Here is a 22,188-nt window from a genome sequence, read left to right on the forward strand (position 1 = left end):
CATTCTTCCAGAAGCGCATTTGTCTGGTCAGTCACTGACATTGGACAAGAAGGCCTTGCCCGCAGTCTGCACTCTAATTCATCCCAAAGGTGTTCTATCGGGTTTAGGCTAGTCAAGTTCCTCCACCCCAAACTCGCTCATCCGTGTCTTTATGGCCCTTTCTTCATGCGCTGGAGCGTAGTCATGTTGGAACAGGAAGGGCCAACCCCAAATTGGCCCACAACGTTGAGAGCATGAAATTGCCCAAAATGTCTTGTCATGCTGACCCCTTAAGAGTAGGGATGATCGAACTTTTGAAAAGTTCGGTTCGACCAGAACACCCGAACTTCACGAAAGTTCGGTTCGGATTTCAGAACCCCATTGAAATCAATGGGACCCGAACTTCTGTAATCAAAAAACACCATTTTTAAGCCCTAAAACCCAATAAATGCCCCTAAAAAGTGCCTAGGGTTCTGGGTCATGCCCCAGGGACTATTAATCACACAAAAAAAAGTTCTTAAAAATTGTCATTTTTGATAAAAAAGCCAATTATTGAAAAATTAAAAAAAAAAAAAAAGAGATTTTTTTGATTTTTACTTTGGATTTAGTATCTGGGGGGTCTAAAAGGTGTGCATGTGAAGTTTCAGCTCTGTAGCATGTCCAGAACCATGAAAAAAAAAAAAGATAATTTTTCAGTAGAACAGGGATGTGGTTCGGGAGCCTCCTTTAACTTTAACACCTATATGATCTTTTTTTCTGGTTCTGGACATGCTACAGAGCTGAAACTTCACAGGTACACCTTTTAGACCCCCCAGACACAAAATCACACAAAAAAAGTTCTTAAAAATTGTCATTTTTGATAAAAAAGCCAATTATTGAAAAATTAAAAAAAAAAAAAAAAAAAAAAAAAAAAAGAGATTTTTTGATTTTTACTTTGGATTTAGTATCTGGGGGGTCTAAAAGGTGTGCATGTGAAGTTTCAGCTCTGTAGCATGTCCAGAACCAGAAAAAAAAGATCGTTTGTATTAGAAAACTTTAAGCACAGGAATATGGCTTCTCTGCTGTAACACCTTGCCGGTTTAATAGCAGGCATTTTTTTGGGTTCTTTGCAGTCAGGAAAAACATCTGAACTTGTGTATAGTAGTACTGTGCACAAGTTCTGATGTTTTGCCTGCCTCCAAAATTCCCCAAAAAATGCCAGCAAAAACACACCTGGGCATTTTTTTTTTTTGACGCTAGCGTTTTTTTTTGGCATTTTTTGGGGTTCTTTTGAGGCAGGCAAAACATCTGAACATGTGTATAGGGGGGATATATAGACATATATGTCTGAATATATACCCCTAGACATATATAGGTGTGATAGTAGCAGAAATAAATGCTTGCGCTAATGAAATCATTTACAGTAATATATTTCTGCTACTATCACACCTATATATGTCTCGGGGTATATATTCAGACATATATGCCTATATATACACCCTATACACATGTTCAGATGTTTTGCCTGCCTCAAAAGAACCCCAAAAAATGCCAAAAAAAACGCTAGCGTCAAAAAAAAAATGCCCAGGTGTGTTTTTGCTGGCATTTTTTGGGGGGTTTTGGAGGCAGGCAAAACATCAGAACTTGTGCACAGTACCACTATACACAAGTTCAGATGTTTTTCCTGACTGCAAAGAACCCAAAAAAATGCCTGCTATTAAACCGGCAAGGTGTTACAGCAGAGAAGCCATATTCCTGTGCTTAAAGTTTTCTAATACAAACGATCTTTTTTTTTCTGGTTCTGGACATGCTACAGACCTGAAACTTCACATGCACACCTTTTAGACCCCCCAGATACTAAATCCAAAGTAAAAATCAAAAAATCTCTTTTTTTTTTTTTTTTAATTTTTCAATAATTGGCTTTTTTTATCAAAAATGACAATTTTTAAGAACTTTTTTTGTGTGATTTTGTGTCTGGGGGGTCTAAAAGGTGTACCTGTGAAGTTTCAGCTCTGTAGCATGTCCAGAACCCCAAAAAAAGATCATATAAGTGTAAAAGAGGGGTCCCACCATCCCTGCTCTACTGAAAAATTATCTTTTTTTCTGGTTCTGGACATGCTACAGAGCTGAAACTTCACATGCACACCTTTTAGACCCCCCAGATACTAAATCCAAAGTAAAAATCAAAAAATCTCTTTTTTTTTTTTTTTTTTTTAATTTTTCAATAATTGGCTTTTTTATCAAAAATGACAATTTTTAAGAACTTTTTTTTGTGTGATTTTGTGTCTGGGGGGTCTAAAAGGTGTACCTGTGAAGTTTAAGCTCTGTAGCATGTCCAGAACCATAAAAAAAAAGATCGTTTGTATTAGAAAACTTTAAGCACAGGAATATGGCTTCTCTGCTGTAACACCTTGCCGGTTTAATAGCAGGCATTTTTTTGGGTTCTTTGCAGTCAGGAAAAACATCTGAACTTGTGTATAGTGGTACTGTGCACAAGTTCTGATGTTTTGCCTGCCTCCAAAACCCCCCAAAAAATGCCAGCAAAAACACACCTGGGCATTTTTTTTTTGACGCTAGCGTTTTTTTTGGCATTTTTTGGGGTTCTTTTGAGGCAGGCAAAACATCTGAACTTGTGTATAGTGGTACTGTGCACAAGTTCTGATGTTTTGCCTGCCTCCAAAACCCCCCAAAAAATGCCAGCAAAAACACACCTGGGCATTTTTTTTTTAACGCTAGCGTTTTTTTTGGCATTTTTTGGGGTTCTTTTGAGGCAGGCAAAACATCTGAACTTGTGTATAGTGGTACTGTGCACAAGTTCTGATGTTTTGCCTGCCTCCAAAACCCCCCAAAAAATGCCAGCAAAAACACACCTGGGCATTTTTTTTTTTTTGACACTAGCGTTTTTTTGGCATTTTTTGGGGTTCTTTTGAGGCAGGCAAAACATCTGAACATGTGTATAGGGGGTATATATAGGCATATATGTCTGAATATATACCCCTAGACATATATAGGTGTGATAGTAGCAGAAATATATTACTGTAAATGATTTCATTAGCGCAAGCATTTATTTCTGCTACTATCACACCTATATATGTCTAGGGGTATATATTCAGACATATATGTCTATATATACCCCCTATACACATGTTCAGATGTCATGTCTGACATCAAACATGTCCTCAAAAAAGCACTGGCAGTGGCAGCCCCTGCAGCATTAAAAAATGCTTGCTGGTGAGAAGCCACATTCCTGTCCCGAAGCAGAGAAATGATCATTTCTCTATAGCGGTCACCCTGCTATGGAAGGGTTTTGTCACCCTGCCATAGCAGTCACTGTCAGTTAACCCTACACTACACTACGGTCCCCTGACACTTAACACTTTCCCTACAGAAACTAAATTTTTGAAGCTAACTTAAGTGTAAAGGAGCACTCTAACTACACTAGATATCCCTTTCCTCACACTAAAAATAGCTAAATGACACTTTTAAAGTAAAATTAACAGAACTGCTTCCACTCTCTTCCATGTCCATTATAACAATGCTGGGAATATGGCGGGGGCGATCTTATATACTGGGGGGCGTATTCACTAATGATTGGTCTAGGGACCCCCTAGTCACTCCAATCACATTCCTAGCATTCTTCTGCCCCCTCAATTGGCTTTTGCTAATGGTTCTGGTCCAATCACGGGCTTTTAAAGCCCATTTCCTGAAGCATTGCATTTTGGGCGGTTCTGGTTGCCGAATTCCGAACTTTTTGGGCAAAAAGTTCTAAATTCGGCCGAACCTCGAACACCCAATGTTCGGGCCGAACCGATGGTGGACCCGAACCGTTCGATCATCCCTACTTAAGAGTTCCCTTCACTTGAATTAAAGTGCCAAGCCCCCCCCCCCCTGAGAAACAACCCAACACCATAATCCCCCCTCCACCAAATTATTTGGGCCAGTGCACAAAGCAAGGTCCATAAAGACATGGATGAGCAAGTTTGGGGTGGAGGAAATCTACTGACCTGCACAAAGTCCTGACCTCAACCTAATAGAACACCTTTGGGATGAATTAGAGAGGAGACTGCGAGCTAGGCCTTCTCATCGAACATCAGTGCTTGACTTCACACATGCACTTCTGGAATAATTACCATAGTGTCCACACATGCCTTGTGGACAGCCTTCTCAGAAAAGTTGAAGCTGTTATAGCTGCAAAGGGTGGGCTAACTCAATATTGAGCCCTGCAGACTAAGACTGGGATGCCATTAAAGTTCATGTGTGTTCATACTCATGCGTCCCAATACTTTTGACAATATAGTGTATGTGTTCATTTGATAATCTTAATGAAAATTTTAATCTCTTTTTGAAAAAGGGTCTAAAGACTTGCAAAATTGAAAAAAAGCACTAAAGTGCAAAAACCTTATAGCCTCTCCATAATTCCCCAATCCCTCCCAGAGTCTGCTTCCCCAGGTATCTGTCCATTCTGCCCTCATTATAATCTGCCTACTGATACAAACACTGGACCAACCAGAAAGGTACGCCAAGTTAAAGGAAAAAAAACTTGAAAACCTAAACTTTTGAAAAGGACATGGTAAATACTGCAAGAAAATATTCAAAACCAACAGATGGCACATAACATGACTGAGCCACTCAATTACTGTTTACTTGCCTCAAAAAAAAAAAAAAAAATACTCTGGAGTTTTTTCCATTTTGTTTAAATAAATTAAGCTATGCTTTCAAATCCCAGAAGAAAATATCAAAATATTCAATCCAATGCACTTCTAGCTTAAAGACAGGATTTTGTGCACATCGCAAGTATCTGTGGGAAGCTGTACCTCAAGCAATGGAGTAGTTGTGTCCACCCTTTCTTGCCCCTATACCGTCTTATCGGTCTCTCAATATGACGGGTGGTCTTATTGACCAATAGGGAAGCTGATGAGGGGGAGGCATGCTCAACATTTAAAAAATGTAAAACTTAAAAAATTGCAGAATTTAGGCTGCCTGTATTTTTGGATAAGTCATCTCTGTTTATGCATTTTATCATAAGTCTGAATTACCCAGGTTTTACAATGGTTTACTTTAGTGTCAGAGACTTATTTATTACAATGATGAGGGGAGTGATATAGTCCATGAAAGTTGTCTTTGCACACACATCTGGGCGCTTTGTCAGAGAAGTGGAAGAGATTAATTTTAAAGTCAGAGAAATAGAGCAGATATTTTTTTTTTATGTTATTCAGGCATTGCAGATGGTCTTCTTCCTTGCTTTACTTTATTAATGTCAGCAATCCCTCTAACATAGAGATGAGAAGGTTGATATAGTTCATGCACAGTCATCCCTACCAATGATTATGGTTGTTTTTTAAAAGACCCCAAAAGCTCCTATCCCTTTAAAAGTGCCCCAGGCTGGGCCCAAAGAAGCAAAAGTTTGCTGCAGTGGTGAAAAATGTAGTAATAAACCATTCTCATAGAAGCACATGCAGAATTCTATTATGGAGTTTGGGAAGGAAAAGCTGCTCAGGTGAGACTGAATGAACCGGTGCTCATCAGATCCGCCATCCAGAAACAGTGCAAGCAAAGAAGTTGGACCGCACTTGGATACATGAAATCAAAATAGTTCTTTATTCCTCATCGAATCCATACAGACAGTGCATTGAGAGACATGTCTGGTTGATGCGTTTCACGATATAGATAATCGCTTACTCATAACCACACAGAATAGAATTCTATTACATGGGATCACTGTACTAGACACACTTGTAAATAGAAAAAATAGGGGAATACTTATAAGGTTGTTTCATTTCTGTTTAACATAATTTCTTTCTTCATGAGACCAGAAGATACATTTTACTACATAGACACACCCTTTCTTGACAATTTGATTTATTGATATTGGCCAAACAGATATTGTTTTGCCTGTGTAGAAAAAAGGAAACCCCTGTTGGCTATTTTATTCTGTATTGAACATAGTGTCAACCAGAGAACCCTGCTATGATGCCAATGATTGGCAATGGATGGCTCCCAGACTGTGGCTCTTTATTGCCCTCAGAGTGGCAACAGATGATAGGAGGCATAAGCAAAGCATGGTACAAAATCAGCAAGTAAGGTCATGGACAAACAGCCAAAGGGTTAAGGCAAGTAAGGAGGCTAAAGCCTAGTACACACGCAACGATTATCGGCCGACCGATCGTCCGTCTTTTGTCCAGAGTGGTGTTTTGTTGGTTGGAATGTGCCTAGACTGCACACGAATTTTCTCGCCCGACAAAATTCTACTTCAGAAGGGATGTCATGTGTTGGTTTGCTTTCTTTGTGTTCTTTCTTCTCTGAGCATGCCCAGACTTGCTCATTAGATTTTTCTCTGTCGAAATCTGTACTGACTGCACGAAAATCGGCCGTGTTTTGACGGCGGACAAAAATTTTATAGCCTGCACACCAGATTTTTTTTGGCCGAAAAGTCAGATGAGTCAGTTGTCGGAAGCATCATACTAACCAGCCGAAAATTGGCAGATCGGTCGTCGGACGAAAATTCCCTGCCGATTTTCGACGCGTGTGTACGAGGCTTTACATTGGTCATCAAGAAACAGGCAGGTTATCTGGTGGATAACAAGGATTGTCGAGAAACAGGCAGAGCTTGTGAAGGAGTATCAGAACTAAAGCAGAAATCATGGGTACAGGTGTGCAGGAGAGAGTTCTCATTAAGTGCACTGAGCAGGTTTTAAAAGCTATCTCGATCATGATGAGGAAGTGTCCAGCAGCACTCCTTGCTAAGAGCCAGCAAGAGCGGAGAGGGAGTGCAAGAACATCTAAACACACAGATTGGAAAGGACCTAGGGCATATTTTTGAAAACTTTGAAGGCAGATGCACCAATGAACAATAATTCTGCATTAGACCCAGGTGTGAAACCACAGACTGATCCTGGTGAGACTCAGCTGCAATATACACAGCTAGACCAAGGCTGGCCATACATGTTCAAATTTCTTGTACAAATTTCTGTTAGATTTACCACAAGCCACATAATATGAGGTCAAAGCTAAACAACACTTTCATTTGTATCCAATTAGGCAGGCCTTTGTACTACATAGTGGAAGGTAAATTTCAAAAAATTTGAACAGAAAATTGAAAGAAAATTGTATAATGTATGGCCAGCCTAATGGGCCATACACACTATAAGATTTTCTGAAGACTTTTTCCTTTAGATTTACCAAAACCATATAATATGAGGTCAAACCTAAACACTTTCATTTTGTATGCAATCTGGCAGGCCCTTGCACTACATAGAAAAGGTAAATCTGAAGGAAATCTAACCACACAAGTTGGGTAGTGTGTATCCAGCTTAAGGCTGGCCATACATTATACATAATTTTCTGTACAATTTTTTTTTGATTTATCTTCCACTATGTAGTACAAAGGCCTGCCTTATAGAATACAAATTAAAGTGTTGTTTAGTTTTGACCTCATATTATATGGTTTTTGGTAAATCTAACAGAAAATTGTACAAGACAATTGAACATGTCAAGCCTTAGGTGACCAGATTTTTAAAATGAAATCCAGGATAGATTTTTTTTTTTAAATTGGTAAATGTTAAACTATTTTATAAGCATATTTTCCTCAGATGATATATGCAGTGTATGTGGTATGTGTTAATGGAATTATTGTATGACATATACGTTATTTCTCACATTTCATCCATGAGATCAAAAAAAAGATACTTCTACGCTACATAAAGAATGCAAGCTCAGAGTCAGCAGTGCATTACATAAAGAATGCAGGGCACAGCTGTGCCCATCTATGCAGCCTGACCAGTGCCCAGCAATGCAGCCTCATCAATGCACAGCAATGCAGCCTTACCAGTTCCCATCCAATGCAGCCTGACCAGTGCCCAGCAATGCAGCCTACCAGTTCCCATCCAATGCAGCCTGACCAATGCCCATCCAATGCAGCCTGACCAGTGCCCAGCATTGCAGCCTGACCAGCGCCCATCCAATGCAGCCTGACCAGTGCCCATCCAATGCAGCCTGACCAGTGCCTATCCAATGCAGCCTGACCAATACAGCCTGACCAGTGCTCTCCCAATGCAGCCAGACCAGTGCCCAGCAATGCAGCCAGACGAGTGCCCATCCAATGCAGCCAAACGAGTGCCCATCCAATGCAGCCTGACCAGTGCCGAGCAATGCAGCCTGACCAGTGCCGAACAATGCAGCCTGACCAGTGCCCATCTATGCAGCCTGACCAGTGCCCAGCAGTGGTCATTTTGGAGGTGTGTTTGGGGTTGTTACCATGTTGGAATACTTACAAGCAGCCCAGTCTCCAAAGGGAGGGGATCATGCTCTGCTTCAGTATGTCACAGTACATGTTGGCATTCATGGTTCCCTCAATGAATTGTAGCTCTCCAATGCTAGCAGCACTCATGCAGCCCCAGACAATGACACTCCCACCACCATGCTTGACTGTAGGCAAGACACACTTGTCTTTGTAGTCCTCACCTGGTTGTGGCCAAACACGCTTGACACCATCTAAACCAAATAAGTTTATCTTGGTCTTATCAGACCACAGGACATGGTTCCAGTAATCCATGTCCTTAGTCTGCTTGTCGTCAGCAAACTCTTTGCGGGCTTTCTTGTGCATCATCTTTAGAAGAAGCTTCCTTCTGGGATGACAGCTATGCAGGCTAATTTGATACAGTGCGCGGCGTATGGTCTGAGCACTGACAGGCTGACCCTCTACCCCTTCAACCTCTGCAGCAATGCTGGCAGCACTCATATGTTCATTTTCCAAAGACAACCTCTGGATATGACGCTGAGCATGTGCACTAAACTTCTTTGGTCGACCATGGCGAGGCCTATTCTGAGTGGAACCTGTCCTGTTAAATTGCTGTATGGTCTTAGCCACCGTGCTGCACCTCACTTTCAGGGTCATGGCAACCTTCTTAGGGCCTAAGCCATCTTTATGTAGAGCAACAATTCTTTTTTTCAGATCCTCAGAGAGTTCTTTGCCATGAGTTGCCATGTTGGCATTTTTTACTTAGGGGTGTACTCACTTTTGTTGCCAGTGGTTTGGACATGAATGGCTGTGTGTTGAGTTATTTTGAGGGGAAAGCAAATTTACACTGTTATACAAGCTGTACACTCACTAATTTACATTGTAGCAAAGTGTCACTTCTTCAGTGTTGTCACATGTCACATGAAAAGATATTATAAAATATTTACAAAAATGTGAGGAGTGTACTCATGTTTGTGATATACTGTATATATATATATGTATTCATTTATTATATATATATATATATATATATATATGTATTATATATATATATATATATATATATATATATATATATATATATATTTTTTTTTTTTTTTTTTATATGCATTTTAGTTGTGTTGAAGAGAAGAGACGAGACGAGAAGAGAAGAGACGAGAAGAGACAAGAAGAGAAGAGAAACAACAAAAAAAAATAGACTAAGTTTTGGGTTGAATTAAAGTTGGTACATAATGTAGCTCTACCTGTGAAAGAACACATGGTTGGTAGTAAAACACTGGCTACAAGTCAACCTTCTATTTTTTGAAGCTTGCCAGTTCAGTCTACATGAGGAGTCATTGCTTTCAAGAAACAGCAAAGTAGCCAAAACAATGCTGATAAGAAAGCAAGAGATCGCAATAACAATAAATGCATGACCAGTCTAAACTGCAATATGTTGTTTTTAGAAGAGATATCTAATGAAAATACACATCCACTTGCCTTTATTCATATTTTCTTTTGCTAAAAACACCACAGCCAAAGTTAACGCTAAGAATAATATTTGCATTTTGTCTACAAATCATTTTCGCCCTTAGTGTGTTTGTGTTATTCTTAGTCCCATCAGCACTTCTAATGTGAGTTAGTCATTTAACCATAGGTTTTTCAAAACAAAATACAATCCGAGGAAGCATGAAACAAAACTTGGCGATTAAACAAGACCACAGCTTCAGGCATGGAGGAACATCACTTAGCACTCTTATGATAAAGACCATGTTACTGTAGATACAATCCCATAAATTTCAAGGCAATTTCAGGTTCCATCATACCACACTGGTAGAACAAGTTTGGTCTAGTAGACCCTTGACAACTAGAAGATGCAGGTTTACCAACAGTGAAAATGTCTCGTAAAATGGAACTAAACTCTTTCAATCAACCATAACTATTTTTAGTCCTTATATGCTAGCATTAATAAATAGATAGGAACGTACATTATATTTACTTATTTTTACTTTTCTCCTACATTTCTTCAGTTGCTTCTTAAAAAAAAGGTAAAAATGATGTCATATATCCTGAGTCTTCATGGGCAATGTTTTTTCTCTTTCATCTGGAGGAGGGGACGAGGGGTTTTCTCAGTTAGGCCCAGCCTTCTGCCTGCATGCCTGAGCTAAGGGCAGATGGAAATTAATTCTACATGATTCACCTGCCTTTACTGAAAGCGGAGTTCCACCCGTTTTTATGTTTTTATAAAAGTCAGCAGCTACAAAAAGTGTAGCTGCTGACTTTTAATAAACACACACTCACCTGTCCCACGATCCAGCGATGCGGCTGGGGGGAGCCTTGGTTCTCTCCCTTCTCTTCCCGCCGGCATCACTGGTGTGGGCACCCGGCTGTGACAGCTTGCGGCTTCACAGTAGGGTGCGCACTGCGCATGCGTGAGTCCCGCTGCTCAACCTGAGTGGACGGGCAATCTTCTGGGTCCTGTGACGTGTCCCAGAAGATTGCAGGGAGGGAGGCGGAGAGAAGCACTTCCGCTCAAGCCGCCTAGGTGGCTGAGCGGAAGTGGGAGCGGGTACCTGTCAAATCTAGGTACCCCCACCCAAAAAAAAATGACATGCCAAATGTGGCATGTCAGGGGGTCAGGAGGCCTGAAGCAGAAGTTCCACTTTTGGGTGGAACTCCGCTTTAACATGGCAGTGGCTAGAAATACTAGGGGGGTGTTTTTTAAAGTGGTTTTTAAACAAAATAAAGCATAAATACATGGATGGATTGGTAAGTTTGCTTTGAATAATAAAAATGAATTAAATAGTGTTTTCAGTTTGTGATCCTCAGGTACAGTTTTTATCTACTTTAAGATGGTCATGCACTTGTAGAATTTCATCCAAAATAATACATTTTTGGAACATTCATTTGAATTCCTAATATGCATTAGGATAAAAAGCCTTCTGTGTGCAGCAGCCCCGCTAATTCTTACCTGAGCCCCATCTCTATATAGCAATATGCACCACTGCCTCGGCCATCCGGAACTCTCACTCCTGATTGGCTGAGACACAGCAGCGGCACCATTGGCTCCCGCTGCTGTCAATCAAAGTCAGTTAGCTAATCAGGAGAGAGAGGGGGGCGGGACCGAGCCACGGTTCAGTGTCTGAATTGACACAGGGAGCTGTGGCTTGGCTCCGGTGCCCCCATAGCAAGCTGCTTGCTGTGGGGGCACTCAACAGAAGGTAGGGGCAAGAGGGACCCAAGAAGAGGAGGATCCAGGCTGCCCTGTGCAAAACCAACTGCATAGAGCAGGTAAGTATAACATGTTTGTTATTTTTAACACAAAAAAAAAACTGAGACTTTACAGCCACTTTAACACAGTCAAATCAACGATCACAATGTAGAAAATCGAAGGGAAAAGACGGATTTTTTTTTGCAAACAGATTAAATTTTAACTTTGTGGTTTTCGTTTTTGGAAAATTGTACTTATTGTTATGTGCATGTGCATCCCATAATCAAATATAGAACTCAAAAAAAAATTATTGACAAAGGAACAAAAAATTTTACAAATTTCATACAAAATTTGTCAAATCCTTTTAAATCTATCTTTATTTATTTGATCTATGCTTTGACTAATCATTTCTGTACAAATCACAGTATATTCCACATATGTATATAGACAGCTTATGGCTTGAAGGCAGCATGCTGACATCGGTTTTATCATGTTTTTTTTTTTTTTCTTCATTTGAGCCTGCAGGAAGTGATAGGTAATATTCAAGTAGAAACTAAAATCAGAACACTGATAAATTAACTCTTTATTAATGTCGTCTATTGAACTTATAAATAACTCCAAATTGCCTAATCAGCGAACAAAAAGCTATTCTTTAATCTGTCCCATGTGACTTAGTTATTTCTGCATTTGTTACCAACATCTTACCTACTGCACAGGACAGCAAAGTTTAAGCTGGGCTGCTGTACATAAAGATGTATGCCCTTCAGTAATGAATCATTGTTCAATTGAATTGTTCAATTGATTAATTGAATCAATGTTCTCTGCAAACATCAGTAGCCAGGGGAAGTTGTTAAACGTATAGATAAGGGCTTAGCCAAAAATTAAAAGTTGCATGTCAGTAACAATGCTTAGGTGGCAATTTTTTGGTATAAAGTTTGAAAGAGGTGATGGAATAGATTTTTAAGAAACCCATATTTTTACTTTTTAATTTATTTTGGTAGTGGACATTATCACATCGTAGTACACTTCATTGTGTAACTATAACACATCAATTTTGTTTCAAATGTTTTAGAAGGTCCTTTTTCACATTCATCTGTTGAATCCATACATCTACACTATATTGCCAAAAGTATTGGGACACCTGCCTTTACACACACATGAGCTTTAATGGCTTAGCCTGTAGGGTTTAATATTGAGTTGGGCCACCCTTTGCAGCTATACCAGCTTCTACTCTTCTGGGAAAACTGTCCACAAGGTTTACACGTGTGTCTATGGCAATGTTTGACCATTCTTCCAGGAGCGCATTTGTGAGGTCAGACACTGATGTGGACGAGAAGGCCTGGCTCACAGTCTCTGTTCTAATTCATCCCAAAAGTGTTCTATCGGGTTGAGGTCATTCTTTTATATGAGAGAAAATAATATCGGCGCAGAAGGACAATATCAAATCGAAAAGCAGCTGCACTCCTCAGGTCAAAATACAATTCCTGTGCAAATAATATGTGGTACAATAGGCAGCGCTAAAAAACACTAATAACAACATAAAACAACATAAAATCATTAGGGAGAAAATCAGAGTCCATGCACAAAGCCCGTGATGAGAAGCGAACACACTTTCTGGCAGGATCAACAGGTGCTCTAAGTGTTAGAATCCACCACCGAGTGAAATGGCCTCTCACCTTAGGCTTATTGGATATAAGCATATGACTCAAAAAATCTTATAGCGATCTCCCCTTGGTGGATGGGATGTACTCCTTCTTGTACTTCACCTCCAAGAGACCTCACACTGGACAGAAACAACACCACAAAGTTCCCAAAGTGGACTATGTTCTGCTCACAGATAGGCTTCAACCAGCAACTCCCCTTGAAACCATGAAATAGGGAAAAACACCGGGCAAGCCCATAGCGTGATACTGATAAACTTTATTCAAAATGAAGTTAAAAGACAGCCTCTTACTTGTATAAAAAGGTGAAATCGCATCAAACAATCATGCCGACGGGTCCCATAGGTACCTCACCGGATCTCCAGACAGCAGTGGGCAACGCCTGTAAGCTCCTCCTTCCCCCCGGACGCGTGTCGTCCCCCAATGGGCGGGGACTTCTTCAGCGGTATGTGTTGGGACACCTGCCTTTACACACACATGAGCTTTAATGGCTTAGCCTGTAGGGTTTAATATTGATCTTACTCATTGCATTTTGATCGCAAGGACACTCGCACCCACCAGATGCTTTTAACCGTGCAGGCTACCTGAGCACAGTTATTTTCCAACCCTGTAAGTACTCGTCATTGCTATCATAATTACTATGTAAAACTCAAAAGAGTCGTGTTGGAATATTTTCTTTCTTAAAAAACCTTCAAAAATTCATGGTTTTTGCATTGTTTATATTCTCTTATTCACTAGAGTACCGTTTGAACCCTTCCCCTGAAGAAGAAGCAAAATTTTCCCTTTGGCTTCGAAACATGTTGGGTTTCACTTCAGACTACTACGGTTGATTTATCTGTCTCTCTTTTGCCTGTACTGTTTTTAATCATTATTTGTGCTTATAATAAAATTTATATATTTTTTCAAATACCTTTTTCATATAATTTCATACACATTATATATTTTATGTGCCTATAAAGTCCCACAAGGGGAACCCCATTTTTTGTCTAAACATTAGGGATGTGGCACACATAAAGCGCTAGGCTGAAGCACCCCATTCATTCATTTTTGGTAGTAGATACCGCCCCCGCCGCTTTCTTTAGCCTACCGCTTATTTTAGGTTTTGCTTTTGTAGTTTGTCCTAGAGTTCATTCTCTAAAAAACTAAATATTTGTTTATTATTTTGATTATCTGATTTTCTGTTCTGATTTTCATAATGACACAGGACACCATTTTGTCAGGTTTCATCGGGGATAGTTGGAACAATCTCATGCAACAATATCAACAAGATTTCGAGGACAACGAATTTATAGAGACAGAATTGTCATCTATGTTTTTTCAGTTGTCCAAAATGTTAGAGAAAAAATCGATGTTCTTTTGGAACATAAGATCCTTCCAGGAACACATAAAAGAAAATGTCAGCCCGTTTGGCCTAAGAGCCCAAGTTTTTCCGATACTGGAGGATCCAACTCCTGGTTTCAAAATCAAATGGGAACAAGCCCTACAACAATGCTCTGTGGCTCTTATGAACCTCCTCATTGAGGAATATTCTTTAAGAACCACAGAGCTGGATAAACACATAGCTTCTACATGTGAAAGACTAAAAAGATATAAAAGCCACATTACTTTTTCCCATCGGGAAGCCAAATTAAAACAACAACTAGACACCTTCAATAAAAATACCCTTGTGAAGAAACAAAAAATTCTTAACAAAGACAAAAACACCTACATACAAGGGAAGGCTTTCCATTGGACAAATAACCAACACTATATTCGACCACTTAATAGGGACTCCAATGCCCCAGCACCCAAACCAACTACTAAGTTACCACCCTTTGTGAAGAACCACAAGACACCAATGGAACGTACCAAACGTCCCCATGCCTTCGGCCCAGACCCAATATCTAAAAAGTCTAACACTCAACCCCAACACAAGGAGGGTCTATCCCTTTTTCCTACATCATCAATACCTTCACTGTCCAATATCCCTCCCTCACAACAAACACCACCCCCTATCAATTTATCTAATCTACCTACACATCACTCCTCTATCACTCATTTAGACGACCAAACTTTTTTAGATGTGGTTCACCAACGAGCTTCACAACTCACACTTGCACTCCCATCACCTCTCCCCCTCACTTAACCTCCCCCACTGCCACCCCCCTTTCCCCCACTAATTTGGCACAAGATAATGTGGACTTCTCTATCATTAATCTATCCAGCTACAAGTTATCCGAATCTGAATTATCCATATTACAAAAAGGCCTCAATTTTTGCCCCACGAATAACATCAACAAATTTGATTTTGTCAAGGATCTCCATCTATTTGCCCGTAAATTAAATTTTAAATATATTTACCACAAAGGCAAACAAAAACCACATGAACAGGACCCCATTTTAGACACTTTAATTACTCTCCTCGAAGAAAACGAGGACCTTATAGATCGTGTGGACCTTCCCTCTTTACTCGCTGGTATCCCGCCTGAACCCAGAGAACAAAAGACAGTAGGCACTGATTTTCGCAAAAAATCTGATGCCTACCCTCCCATTCAGAATGCGAATATCAACGCCTTCTTAAAAATAGTGTCAAAGGAAGTTGAAAAACTCAATACACGTCCGCTATCCCAACCTAACATCTCTCAAGCCCAAAGAGAGGCAATTAACAATTTGGCAACTAATAAATCTATTACTATCAAGCAGGCTGATAAAGGAGGGAACATTGTGATAATGGACAATTCTCAATACATCAAAATGTGCACCAACATTTTAAATAACACCAATTGGTACAGGCGTATCACACCAGATATAGTTACCAAGTATAACTTGGAATTTTATCAGTTGATAGACACCGCCTACCTCAACAATGTTTTTTCTAAAGACATCTGGAATTTTGTCCGCACTAAATTCCCTGTCACCCCCACATTTTACGGCCTCCCAAAGGTACACAAAAGTACCACAGACCCTCCCGGCAGACCGATTATTTCGGGATGCGGATCTATTACAGACAACGCAAGTAAATTAGTTGATGCATATCTTCAACCCCTTGTCCATAAGCTACCTTCCTTTACTAAGGACACTATTCATTTTATTAACAAAATTAAGGACCTCTGGATACCCCCCACCGCGATTTTAGTCACCATCGATGTGGAGGCTCTTTACAGCTCAATCCCCCACTCTAGGGGTATTGCAGCTGTAAAGCATATTATATCTGGTCAGGACACAGTGGACGCCTATGGCGAGTTTATACTAGATTTATTGTTGTATATCCTCACACATAATGTGTTTACATTTAATGGTTCCCACTACCTCCAGGTGCAGGGGGTAGCGATGGGCACCTGTTGTGCCCCATCGTATGCCAACCTGTACCTGGGGGAGTGGGAACATTTTCTCTTGGATGATGACGCGTTGTCGATGTACACTGGTCACATCCTTTTTTGGACCAGGTACATCAACGACGTGTTCCTCATCTGGGACGGCCCCACGGAATCCCTCCAAGCCTTCTTAGTTCATTTGAACAAGAACGACTTTAACCTTTCATTCACAATGAACATGGACCCCGATCGGATCACCTTCCTCGATGTCGAGATTATGCGTAGTGAAAATGAAACCCTACAGAGTAACCTTTACCGCAAACCCACCGCGGGAAACACAATATTGCACGGATCAAGCTTCCATCCTACCCCTCTACTTAGATCAATTCCCACCAGTCAGTACTTGAGGCTAAGACGAAATTGTTCAGACCTCAAACTATTCCAAGCGGCTGCTGACGCCCTCCAAAAACGTCTATTACGTAGGGGTTATTCTAAGAAATCGCTTAAACAAGCTTACCAACGTGCCCTTAAAAGTGACAGAGACATACTATTAGCCCCAAAAACATCAGTGAGTTCTAGTAAGGAAGACATCATAAGGATTATAACACCTTATAATCAGCAACATCAAAAAATTAGACGTATTGTCTCCAAACACTGGCACCTACTGGCCTCGGATCCTATATTGGGCCAATATGTGTCAGATACACCTAACTTTACTTATAAAAGGGCCCCAGCATTAAGAGACAAAATAGTCCGTAGCGAGTTCCGCGACACTGTCACGTCCACTTGTTGCAAATATAGAGGGACATACATGTGCGGCAGTTGCAAATACTGTGGCTACATGTTTACACAAAAATCCCCCATATTGCCGAATGGAGATGTTCATCGACCTAAGCATTTTGCCAATTGCCGCACGATAGGCGTGGTTTATCTCCTGCTTTGTTCTTGCCAGTGTTTTTACATTGGTAAGACCAAGCAGGAGTTCTGGCAACGCGCATACCGCCATCTTTTAAGCATGAGGAAAGCAGACCCTGAGCTACCTTTAGGTAGACACGTGGCTACTGTACATGCCGGCAAAATGCCTAAGGTTAAGTTTTTGATTCTTGACCGAGTCCATCCCGCCCCTAGAGGAGGGGACTGGAATAAGTCCCTCCTCCAACTTGAACTAAAATGGATATATTGTCTCAGGGCCACTGAGCCCCCAGGACTTAATGGATCTTTATCATTCAAGCCCTTTCTTGAGGGTTTTAACTCTGGAGGAATGGAGATTTAATTCCCTCTGCCTTAACCAGATGGCCATCCACCCCTAATCACACTTCAGGGCTTTTTCATAACATCATACTAGTCCCAGTATCCATATATCTACATGCTCTACTGCCCTGGCCTCAAGTATGTTCTGTATTGTACGATATTATGTTAACATGCAAATCTTCTTTTTACAAAAATTATATAACAAAATTATTTTCTTTTGATATTGCTATGCATAACTATATGTACATGCTTCGATGTTTGCTGTATTGTTATTGACATAAATTGCATGTATGTTCCTCTTCCCTGTATGTTGACCCTGTCATTTTATATTCCAGTGTCTGCAACTTGTCTACATCTGTGGGTCGTGTCCTTGCTGATATTTACATTTAAAAACCACAATTTCTAATCATGCTTAATCGATATAATTATGATACACTCTTTCTTGCATTCTTTTTTGCATTTTTTCCCAATTAATTTGGTTTTGTAAATTCTTTTCAGCAATCTATGTTGACTCCGGGTGTTGCCCCTCCTCCAGTGTGCGTCCCGACACGGGGAGACATATACCGCGTTATCGCGGTAGCTTGGTCCTATTTCCCATCCTCTGTGCCCCTTGCGGTTCAGCCCGGACCAATCGGCAGCCTTAGTGCATCTGCACTTCCGGCTCTGACCCCCGTGTCGGTGGAGCGCAGATGCCGATCCCGCCCACGTTGCGTCATGGGTGACGCATGCTGTTTGTGGGCGGGCTCGGCACCGGCGTTCCGGGAAGCCCTTCCTTTGAAGCCAGCTGTTTTACGTCTTGCACTAATCAACTAGCACTTTTATAGTGCACCTCTCGCAACACACAGCCAGCGCATTTGTTTGCTGGCTGTGGTGCTGAGAGGACGCTGTTTGCCTTACCATCATCTACATTCAGGTACTGACTCTATATATTTCACCTAGTCCTTCCAAAAAACCCCCATATTTCTTTCTGATCGGCTCTGCTTTTCTAGTCATACTCTATTGCGACCTCATTGCCCGCTTTATGTTGGGCTACCTTTTTGGTACATATTTTTATAATGCTCCTTATATATTTACTATATCATTCATAGATATGTAGCTACTTTATATGCCGACATTCATTAGTACATGAATTTCCTTTTCTTTTTTTGTTCATTTCATTACACATATCAATGTACTTAGCTCTGATCTGTTCATTTTTCAGACCGGCGCTACCTACATCCTTGCCACTCACCTATGCTTAAAGGCTGTCCCTGGCTTCTCCTAATTAAGGACTTCAGACGTCCATTGATTGGGGGCTGCACACCTGATGTCAACAGCTGTTGGTTTACTGACTAGTATACCCACCTACCATCTTACTCATTGCATTTTGATCGCAAGGACACTCGCACCCACCAGATGCTTTTAACCGTGCAGGCTACCTGAGCACAGTTATTTTCCAACCCTGTAAGTACTCGTCATTGCTATCATAATTACTATGTAAAACTCAAAAGAGTCGTGTTGGAATATTTTCTTTCTTAAAAAACCTTCAAAAATTCATGGTTTTTGCATTGTTTATATTCTCTTATTCACTAGAGTACCGTTTGAACCCTTCCCCTGAAGAAGAAGCAAAATTTTCCCTTTGGCTTCGAAACATGTTGGGTTTCAGTTCAGACTACTACGGTTGATTTATCTGTCTCTCTTTTGCCTGTACTGTTTTTAATCATTATTTGTGCTTATAATAAAATTTATATATTTTTTCAAATACCTTTTTCATATAATTTCATACACATTATATATTTTATGTGCCTATAAAGTCCCACAAGGGGAACCCCATTTTTTGTCTAAACATTAGGGATGTGGCACACATAAAGCGCTAGGCTGAAGCACCCCATTCATTAATATTGAGTTGGGCCACCCTTTGCAGCTATACCAGCTTCTACTCTTCTGGGAAAACTGTCCACAAGGTTTACACGTGTGTCTATGGCAATGTTTGACCATTCTTCCAGGAGCGCATTTGTGAGGTCAGGCACTGATGTGGACGAGAAGGCCTGGCTCACAGTCTCTGTTCTAATTCATCCCAAAAGTGTTCTATCGGGTTGAGGTCATTCTTTGACCATTCTTCCAGGTGCGCATTTGTGAGATCAGGTACAGGAAGGCCTGGCTCGCAGTCTCCGCTAGAATTCATCCCAAAGGTGTTCAATCGGGTTTCGGTGCAGGCCAGTCAATTTCCTCCACCCCAAACTCGCTCATCCATGTCTTTATGGACCTTACTTTGTGCACTGGTGTGCAGTCATGTGGAAGGGGCCATCCCCAAACTGTTCCCACAGTTGGGAGCATGAAATTGTTTAAAACGTCTTGGTATGCTGACGCCTTAAGAGTTCCCTTCACTGGAACTGGTGGGCCAAGCCCAACCCCTGAAAAACAACCCCACACTATAATCCGCCTTCCACTAAATGATTTGGAGCGGTGCACAAAGCAAGGTCCATAAAGACATGGATTGTGAGTGATCTCACAAATGCGCACCTGGAAGAATGGTCAAACATTTCCCTAGACACACTCCTAAACCTTGTGGACAGCCTTCCCAGAAGAGGTGGAGCTGCAAAGGGTGGGCCAACTCAATATTGAACCCTATAGACTAAGACTGAGATGCCATTAAAGTTCATATGCATGTAAAGGCAGGCATCCCAATACTTTTTGTAATATAGTGTATGAAGAGTCTTCCAGTATCATGAGATTTTCTGAAGTAGTTCCTAGAAAGGAATTGAGCATGACGATGAGTGATATTTATTCTATCCTGGTCTTTTTTCTGCCATCACTCCTCTATGTTTCTTTCCTTCGTTGCCCCACTATCTTCTTTTCAACAAAAAGGAAGGTCTAATTTCAGAATTCTGATAAATTTCCAGAAGCTGGGAACTTGCAAACATTAAGTACTGTGTAAATGATATTTGGACAATATTCTAAAACAATCTGTTCCTGATACAGGTAATTCAAAGGGAAAACCATGAGACAAATCAGAATGGCTAGAAAGTCTCATGACCGATATTTGATCGTGTTGGAAGAAGTATGTTACTATCTTTGTACAAAGCTTTTGTTGTAAGGCATGAAAAAAAAATCTGTAATTCCTGCATAAAAGTGGTGTAAGGAAGCTTGTAAGTAAAACAGAGCCACAGCAATATGATTAATGTGTCTGGAATTTGTTATTTGGCTTGGTAACCTGTGTTTATCTTCAGAGAGATTATTATTTAACTGATTTCAGATTATTATGATTTAACCATTAATTGTTTCATTTCAAAATTTTAAAAAATAAATGACTCTGGAATGCTGAAAGGTTTATTCTATGACAACAAAACGAGTACTGTTAGATCATAGTTCTAACCCCAATGGCCACTTTCAGGATGTATTTACTTGGCCTGTTGTGAAGGAGCACTGATTTAAAGTCCCTGTGGACTGCGTGGATTTTTGCCCAGCAAAAATAAACAGAGGGAAAAACATAAACGTCTCACTTGACCTCTCCTTGGTAATGACTGTGACATCACAATGTGCCACGAAGACAATGGGGGTGGAGGGAGGGGCCACATCCTTTAAAAGGTCCCAGAAGGACCAATTACCTGATAGTCTGATAGCTGTATGTCAGCTTCGGCTTTTAGCTGTTATGAGATATTCTTCCCGAGTGGGATGGACAATGTACATTGGTTAGGCTAAAACGAGCAGCAAAGCCAGTGACACTGTGACTCATAAGGGCAGCAGCCTAGAAGAAACAAGATTATCTCAACAAAATACAGTCATTACACTAAACACATCTCAGCTGTTGCTTCACAAACAGAACATAACTAGAGCTTCTTGCCTATTAATATATAATGAATAGGTATTTCGTCAGGGTGAAAGAATTTCAAATCTATGTTAAAAATATATCCTTTAAAGCCCAACTCTGGGATTAATGTATCTGAATGCCCATTTTCACTTACCCTAATCCATGTTCATGTGACACTGCAGCCCTGAGTCTTTTCCTATTCTGTTCACTTACTGCTTGGGTTCCTTCTTTTGGTGCCCACGTCACTACCTGTGTGTTGTGGACACTTCCTATTGGATGGCTGACAGCAGAGTCCTCTCAGGATGGAAAATATGACTGACATCATCACAGGGGTGTGGCAAGGGATTGGTGGATTTGGGGTGCTAATGCAGCGCTGGATTAGTAGTCACCTGCACAGGAAACATTTTTGGATTCAGGTTTCTCAAATCTTGTCCAGAAAACCGGCACTTTCTTCCGCAAGGTTCATTATGAGGCCTTCCTTAATCAAAAGATGAGTGAAAGGGATAGGATCAGTATCAGGCTTTGAGTGTGCTCTAAATCCGCATTGATAAGATTTCCCCTCACTTCCTATTGGATGGCTGACAGCAGAGTCCTCTCAGGATGGAAAAGATGACTGACGTCATTACAGGGGTGTGGCAGGGGATTGGTGGATTTGGGGCGCTAATGCAGCGCTGGATTAGTAGTCACCTGCAAAGGAAACATTTTTGGATTCAGGTTTCTCAAATCTTGTACAGAAAGCCGGCACTTTATTCTGCAAGGTTTATTATGAGGCCTTCCTTAATAAAAAGATGAGTGAAAGGGATAGCATC

This window comes from Pelophylax lessonae (genome assembly GCF_965119305.1).
Source record: "Pelophylax lessonae genome assembly, chromosome: 2".
Lineage (NCBI taxonomy): Eukaryota > Metazoa > Chordata > Amphibia > Anura > Ranidae > Pelophylax > Pelophylax lessonae.